Source organism: Eumetopias jubatus, unplaced genomic scaffold (genome assembly GCF_037043125.1).
Source record: "Eumetopias jubatus isolate StellerSeaLion01/CBP00866 unplaced genomic scaffold, mEumJub1_p1.0 scaffold_15, whole genome shotgun sequence".
In the NCBI taxonomy this organism is placed as follows: Eukaryota; Metazoa; Chordata; class Mammalia; order Carnivora; family Otariidae; genus Eumetopias; species Eumetopias jubatus.
The window spans coordinates 14,204,827-14,212,913 of NW_028274821.1; the positions used below are offsets into that span (position 1 = coordinate 14,204,827).

Sequence of the window (8,087 nt, forward strand, 5' to 3'; positions counted from 1 at the left end):
GAGCTTTTAGTCTCAGTATTTCTCACTTCTAAGATTTTCTAAGTCAGGAGATCATGCAACTCTGGATCTCAGGGTTGTAGGTTTGAGCCCTACCTTCGGTGTAGAGACTTAATTAAAAATAAAACCTAAAATGGGCACTTGGGTGGCTCAGCTGGTTGAGTGTCCAACTCTTGATTTCAGCTCAGGTCATGATATCAGGGTCATGAGATCGAGCCCCACTACAGGCTCCCCGCTAAGCAGGGAATCTGCTTGAGAGTCTCTCCGCTCCCCCCCACACTCATGCTCTCTCTCTCAAATAAATAACTCTTAAAAAAAAAAAAAAAACTAACTGAAAAAAAAACATAAAATATATCAAATCATTCCCTTGTTAGCAAGGTCTGCCCTCAGGAGAAACTCTTTGACCGGAGCCTAACCTGCTGGGGTTTATCAGAGTCCATTAGGGAAATACCCAATTCCACCTAGCTTTCCGAATGGGAGAAAAGAAGCCCCCAGCTCCAGCCCAGGCTAGCCACCCTGTCCCACTTTCCGGTGCTCATGAGGAGAGGAGGAAAATACGAGAAGTGCCTTGAAGCTCATAGTCCACAGGCACAGGCTCACCGAAAGACTGAGACCTAATCACAGCACCACAGAACGCTTCTCCCCCCCTTCACCATTCAAAGTACGTGGATGGGACGGACACAGGAAAAACAGACTCACATACAGAGCACAAACTGGCAGTTGCCGGAATGGAAGGCGGGTGAGGGCATGGGTGACTAGGAAACAGCGGTACAAAGTTCCAGTTATAAAATAAACAAGTACAGCATAGGGAATATAGTCAATACCACTGGTCATAAAAATGAAGAAATAACATGTGTATTTGTGAGCCTTTTAACCCAAAAATAAGGCCTCCCACGAAAAGTGTTTATCCACTCTCTTCACTGTACTAAAGCACAACTACAAAAAAGATAAATACGTTGTCTAAAGATAATAATGAATCAATCTATTCTTTTTTTTTTTTTTTTTAATTTTATTTATTTATTTGAGAGAGAATGAGAGATAGAGAGCACGAGAGGGGGGAGGGTCAGAGGGAGAAGCAGACTCCCCGCTGAGCAGGGAGCCCGATGTGGGACTCGATCCCAGGACTCCAGGATCATGACCTGAGCTGAAGGCAGTCGCTTAACCAACTGAGCCACTCAGGCGCCCCTGAATCAATCTATTCTTATCCTCTTCTGCAGTGCAGAGAAACTACTTTGTAGCAGTCTAAACCCGGGTGTGGTCTCTGTAAGCTCCTTGCATTTGATTTGCAAAGCAGAAAAGGATCCTCTTGGGGCGCCTGGGTGGCTCAGTCGGTTAAGCATCTGCCTTTGGCTCAGGTCATGATCCTAGGGTCCTGGGATCGAGCCCTGCATCGGGTTCCTTGCTCAGCGGGGAGCCTGCTTCTCCCTCTCCCACTCCCCCTGCTTGGGGTTCCCTCTCTCATTGTCTCTGTCAAACAAATAAATAAAATCTTAAAAAAAAAGAAAAGGATCCTCTTATGGGGCATTATTTCTATATCAGCACAACAAATACTTTGATCAACTGCCCAATCCTAACAATATGAGGGGCCATTCATGATTCATCTCAGCCACACATATTTCCTACCAAATCATAGAAGCTTTATATAAATGCATTGGGTTGGGGCGCCTGGGTGGCTCTGTCGTTAAGCGTCTGCCTTCGGCTCAGGTCATGCGGGGTCCTGGGATCGAGCCCCTTGTCGGGCTCCCTGCTCCGCGGGGAGCCTGCTTCTCCCTCTCCCACTCCCCCTGCTTGTGTTCCTTCTCTCACTGTGTCTCTCTCTGTCAAATAAATAAATAAAATCTTAAAAAAAATTAATAATAAATAAATAAATAAACGCATTGGGTTTAGGCTTTAGGAAGGAAGTCAGTGGTTACTTCAATCACCCCTTGGCCCATATGTCCTTCCTTTGTCTCCCTAAACAATGCTTTTAAAACCCAAATGCCACTCTCAGCCTTGGTGAACATTTCCGCCCCATAATTTGCAAATGAAGTGAGCTTGAGCAAACTACTGTGACTTTCTGGATCTCCGTTTTTCTCATCTGTAAAATGGGGATAAGAATAATATTTTTCTCATGAAACGACTATAAGGATTTCATGATATAATTCATGTAAAGCTCTTGGCACGCTGTGTGACATTAAAAAAATATTCAGTTAATTTTATTTGTTTCTCACTATAATCACAAGGGCCATTAAATGATCACTGGCAATCTTTTTTGAAATCTGTGCAATCTATTAGAACGGACATCGTTCTCTCTCTCCTTCCTCTCTCTCTCTCCCTTATTTTTTTTACCGATAGCATTTATGTAATGTTAGCATTATTCTTATCTCTGGGGGCTGGATATTGGGAAAGTCATGGAAAGATCCAAATGGGGCCTTTGGTGCCAAGTGCTGGGAGTTTTGGGACCCACCGGGGACTTTTCCAGGGCTCATGAGCAGGAGCTGAATGTCACAAGATGCCAGACAGCAGGAAACTGAGCACCAGCCGAGACCTGGAGATCACTTTGGAACTGGGAATGAAGGCTGCATTTGCTGGCACTTTCTTGTAATTTTTCCTGATAAACTTCTGCTTATTTGGCACGTGGGTTGCTAAGGTGAGGGGCTGATGGGAGGGAATTGTGCAACAGGTGGTCCTAATATATTTAAACTTGACTAAAGTTTACTCCTTCGAGATAAAACTGTAACAGTACATATCTAGCTGCCAAGATGCCAGTGAGCATCGTAAGCTTAGACTGGCGTATCTTTCCTACATTTCCTTGTGACCCAGAAAGCCACCACTAGGGCCCCACAGTAGTGGGGTTTGGTGAGGAGTGGGGAGTACTGGTAGCAGTTAAGAGTTTGCGTATTAAAGGATCTGGTTTTGGGGGCACCTGGGTGGCTCAGATGGTTAAGCATCTGCCTTCGGCTCAGGTCATGATCTCCAGGTCCTGGGATCGAGCCCCACATCTGGCTCCCAGCTCAGCGGGGAGCCTGCTTCTCCCTCTGCCCCTGCTTGTGCTCTCTCTGCCTCTCTCCTTCAAACGAATTAATTAAAAAAAATAAGGGATCTGGTTTTTACTGTGATGAGAATTTCACAATTTATGCAAATATCAAATCATTATGTTGTACACCTGAAATTAATGTTATATGCCAATAATACCTCAATAATAATAATAATAATAAAGCCCCTCCCCCAAAAAGATCTAGAACATTTTACCTTAAGTTGTAAAAAAAAAAGCTTGAGATTTGGAGTCACAAAGATTTGGAGGTCAAAGCTTGCTTCCACCACTTAGAGCTCGGTGTCCTTGGATATGTTCATTTACCTCTGGAACCTTAGAAAATAGGACAACAGCGTCTGTTTTCACTACTTCAGGATTGTTAAAAGAATCAAATGGAGGGTGCCTGGCTGGCTTAGTTGGTGGAGCGTGCAACTATTGATCTCAGGGTTGTAAGTTTGAGCCCCACATTGGGTGTAGAGATGACTTAAAAATAAAAATTAAAAAATCTAAAAGTCAAATGGATTAAAAATTGTGGAAATGCGTTATGAAATGCCACATGTCATAACAATAATATGGTACTACCTAAATACCTTGGAGTGAGGCCTCATATAACATTTTCAGAGAAAGGTGCTGCTTCCTGCCTCCCAGAATGAGCTGAATGAACTGAATTAGGTGACACTCCCCGATAATCCAGCCATTTAATGAGCACCCCTAATAAAAACTCTGAAAAAGGGACACCTGGCTGGCTCATTTGGTAGAGTACCATGACTCTTGATTTTGGGTTCATGAGTTGTAGCCCCATGTTGAGTATAAAGTTTACTTAAAAAAAAAGAAAAGAAAAGAAAAAAATATATACTCTGGAAAAGTACTACATTCAACATAATCTTTTTAAACCTGTTAATTGAGGGTGCCTGGGTGGCTCAGATGGTTAAGCGTCGGCCTTCGGCTCAGGTCATGATCCCAGGGTCCCGGGATAGAGTCCCTCATTGGGCTCCTTGCTCAGCGGGGAGTCTGCTTCTCCCTCTCCCTCTGCCTCTCCCCCTGCTTGTTGTCTCTCTGTCTCTCTCGCAAATGAATAAATAAACTCTTTAAAAAAAATAAAAATAAACCTGTTAATTGCTGGGGCTCCTGGGTGGCTCAGTTGTTGGGCATCTTCCTTAGGCTCAGGTCACGATTCCAGGGTCCTGGGATCGAGCCCCACATCGGGCTCCCTGCTCCGCGGGAACCCTGTTTCTCCCTCTCCCTCTGCCCTTGCTTGTGTTCCCTCTCTCTCTGTGTCTCTCTCTATCAAATAAATAAAATCTTAAAAAAAAAAACCTGTTAATTGCCTTCTCTCTTAAGTTTCTCAGTATGAAACACTATACTTAAAACAAAATTAAAACTGTAGAATTAAAAGTTCACCCAATATTTAAAATGACAAGCCTGGTCATTTATTTATTTAAAAAAAACTAAAATAGAGATTGGAAGTAGTGCAGGTCCCTTCAGACCTTACCTAAATAGAAAGAACAAAGCTAAATTTAGTGACACTTGAAAAATATTATCTAGAGGAATAACAGTATGATCTGTAAGCCACTTCAGCTTATCTCTCTGAAAGATGCCATTAGCAAGTGGGAGTAAGGTTGCTAAATATTTTTCAGGTTGATTTGGCAACCTAATAAAAGGTTTGACAGACCGTGCCTCAGTTTCCTTGTAATAAGTATTTATGAGTCGTTATCAGGCAAAGGTCAAGGTTTCTGTACTCAGGGCTACAGTTTTTAACAATGTGCCTCTAGCTTCGAGAAGATTTTTTTAAATAAGGAAATTAAGGCAGAGTGCTTTTAATTTTTATTTATATGATTAATTTTTGTCTTTGAATATTTATTCTATCATGTGACATACATAAATGTTGTAAGGGCTTGAATTTGCCTGGGCCCATTAATAACAGCAGAGCAAGTCAAATTTCGACCTATGTGAAGGTCATAGTTGCCTAAGATCATATTTTTTAAACATATGCTTCCATTTTCTATCTGTTCTGTCTTCAAAGATGCCACATCCTTTGCAAAGAACATGACCAAAATATAAAGGTGTATTTTCCAACTCTGCAGGATATTTTTCACTTCACTGAAACATAATACATAGATTTCATGTGGAACATTTAAAATTAATAGAGTGCCTATATTAAGATTTAATTTGTTTTTAATTGTCTTTGTCCATTGAAAGGAAAACTTTTCTTCATCATATGCTGTATTTTACAAGGTTTGCAACAACATTTTCAAAAGAATTTTCCTCTCAGTCCGAATAGTCTTTTTTCTTCTTAGTTATGCAATAAATGGAACTATGCGAAAGAAGCTATCAGTTTAAAAATACATGGCAATATAAAAGGCTTTTGTTTTCTCTTGCTTTGAGGAAATTCACAATAGTGGTGTAGCAAGGTTGGCAGGGGTGATCCTAGAGAGAAAAGGAGGCCCCCTTGCCTCACTTTCAAGTGTTGAAACTGAACTTGTATTCTAGGTCTTCTACTAGAATATTTTGCATAGACAAAGAGAACATTTTTTTTTTAAGGAAGTGTTTCATAATATTTATGGGAAATAAAAATAAGGTGGAAGCAACTCATACTGCACTGTGATGTTAGGCTGCCTGTGACAGATTCTTCATGACCCAAAACACAGTCGTCCTTGGTGGTTGGATGCAGGATACTTCCAGGCCTCGGTCGGCAATGACACCATGAAAGGAAAATACAAAGTGAGTATGGTTATTTGGATGCACTCTCTGTTAACAAAAACATGCAGATTACCTCTCCACATCTGGTTCACTGTCAAATGACTCATTATTTTTGGCTATTATGCTAATAATACATGTCTATATCAGCACAAAGGAGCTAGAAAATCATCATGATTAAGAAGAACAGAGGGGCGCCTTGGTGGCTCAGTCGTTAAGCGCCTGCCTTCGGCTCAGGTCATGATCCCAGGTCCTAGGATTGAGCCCCACATCGGTCTCCCTGCTCCGCGGGAAGCCTGCTTCTCCCTCTCCCACTCCCCCTGCTTGTGTTCCCTCTCTCGCTCTGTCTCTTTCTGTCAAATAAATGGAATCTTTAAAAAAAAAAATTAGAAGAACAGAATATGCGGGCGCCTGGGTGGCTCAGTAGTTAAGCGTCTGCCTTCGGCACAGGTCATGATCCCAGGGTCCTTAAGCGTCTGTCTTCGGCTCAGGTCATGATCCCAGGATCCTGAGATGGAGCCCCGCATCGGGCTCCCTGCTCCGCAGGAAGCCAGCTTCTCCCTCTCCCACTCCCCCTGCTTCTGTTCCCTCTTTCGCTGTCTCTCTGTCTAATAAATAAAATCCTTAAGAAAAAAAAAAAAAGCAGAAAAATGTTCACCTTTGGCCCAGAAGGCTGACCTATAGCCTGCATAGTTCCCTTGAGGATCGAATACAGCAGGTTGCTGAATTCTTAAAGGGTCTCCTGACTGCCTATGTATCTCACACACAGTTAATAGTGAACTGAATGATAAGCACCAGAGAAGTCTTGCAAAAGCAGGTTTTACAAGTAGAAATTCGAAGAAGACATTTATGATCTAATACTCCTTGCACGTCCCCTGGCCCTTGAGCACTAAGTGTGTAAGCCCCAGCTTCACACAGGGCAGGTGCAGCTCTTTCTGCCTGGGGTAGCCCTTTCTATCCTCCTGCTACTTAAATAAACTCACTAAGTTGCAGTCTCAGGAACTCCTCCCCAGCCGAGCTCCCCAATCCTGTAATAACTGTATCTAAAATTGTAGCTTTACCCAAGTTACTCTGTTAATAATTGGAAGTTCAGAAGCTGATGTGTGTAAGTGATCATTCCCAACTCTTGCCAAGGGGGAAGAATGAAATCAACATAGTTGAGTATTTAATAATGTGGGACAAATCAGATGACTTTTGCTCTGAAAAAGTTATCAGGGGTTCCTGCTGCCCCAGCATCAGAAGAGCTGGTTGGTCTACCAGGTGTACTAACATACATCATTAGTATCTTATAAAAAAACCTAATAGTTGTCAACTAACAGAACATCACAAGAAGGGAGACTGCTCTTTTAAACACGTGAAGACATTTAACATGGAAGAATATGTAGAATTTCCCATCAATTGTCCTGAAAGCTACCATTCCTCGGTGTGGAATAACTTTTTATTTACTTATTTATTTAATTATTTATTTATTTATTTATTTATTAAAGATTTTATTTATTTGACAGAGAGAGATAGCGAGAGAGGGAACACAAGCAGGGGGAGTGGGAGAGGGAGAAGCAGGCTTCCCACCGAGCAGGGAGCCTGATGCAGGGCTCGGTCCCAGGACCCCGGGATCACCACCTGAGCCAAAGGCAGACGCTTAACGCCTGAGGCACCCAGGAGCCCGTGGAATGACTTTTTAAAGCATATTGATATAGATCCTAAAATGCTCATATCTTCGATGGGAATACTGCAGATTTACAAACAGAATGTGATGTGTTTGAAAAGAAAAGAAAAGCTGGCTGAGTAGACCTATTTATTGGAGGTAATTCTTCTCATAATAGGCATACACAAGGAATTTGCCCCGTGCACAACAATGGAAGGAGTCAACCACGTGTGGACTGTGTCATCTTTCCAGCATCATCTCTGAACTACATTTGTATATGATGAAGATGCTACTTTAGAACTAAGAGTTACTACTGTAAACTACTTCAAGGTTTAATGCATGTGCACAGTAAACTTGTAGGTCCACTATAGGGTATGGTAGAAGGAAACTGAGGAGATTGGGGCAAAATGCTGCTTGAATGAACAAAATACTTTTTATAAGAAGTAGATGAATTTCAGCTTTGTAATATAATGGAACATGGGGAATTTTTAAGATTACCATTTTTGTAAAAAAGATTTTATTTATTCATTTGAGACAGAGAGATAGAGAGAGAGAGAGCATGAGGAGGGGGAGCTGCAGAGGGAGAGGGAGAAGCAGATTTCCTGCTGAGCGGGGAGCCTGACTCAGAGGGTCAATCCCAGGACCCTGAGATCATGACCTGAACCAAAGGCAGATGCTTAACCATCTGAGCCTCCCAGGAGCCCCAGGATTACCATTTTTTTTTTAAAGATTTTA

General features: G+C 42.1%; 1 pseudogene; it reads left to right on the forward strand.

The window, feature by feature from the left end:
* Nucleotides 1-2,488: 2,488 nt before the first annotated feature.
* Nucleotides 2,489-7,723, forward strand: LOC114197904 (glucosamine-6-phosphate deaminase 2 pseudogene; annotated as a pseudogene).
* The last annotated feature ends 364 nt before the right edge of the window (nt 7,724-8,087 follow it).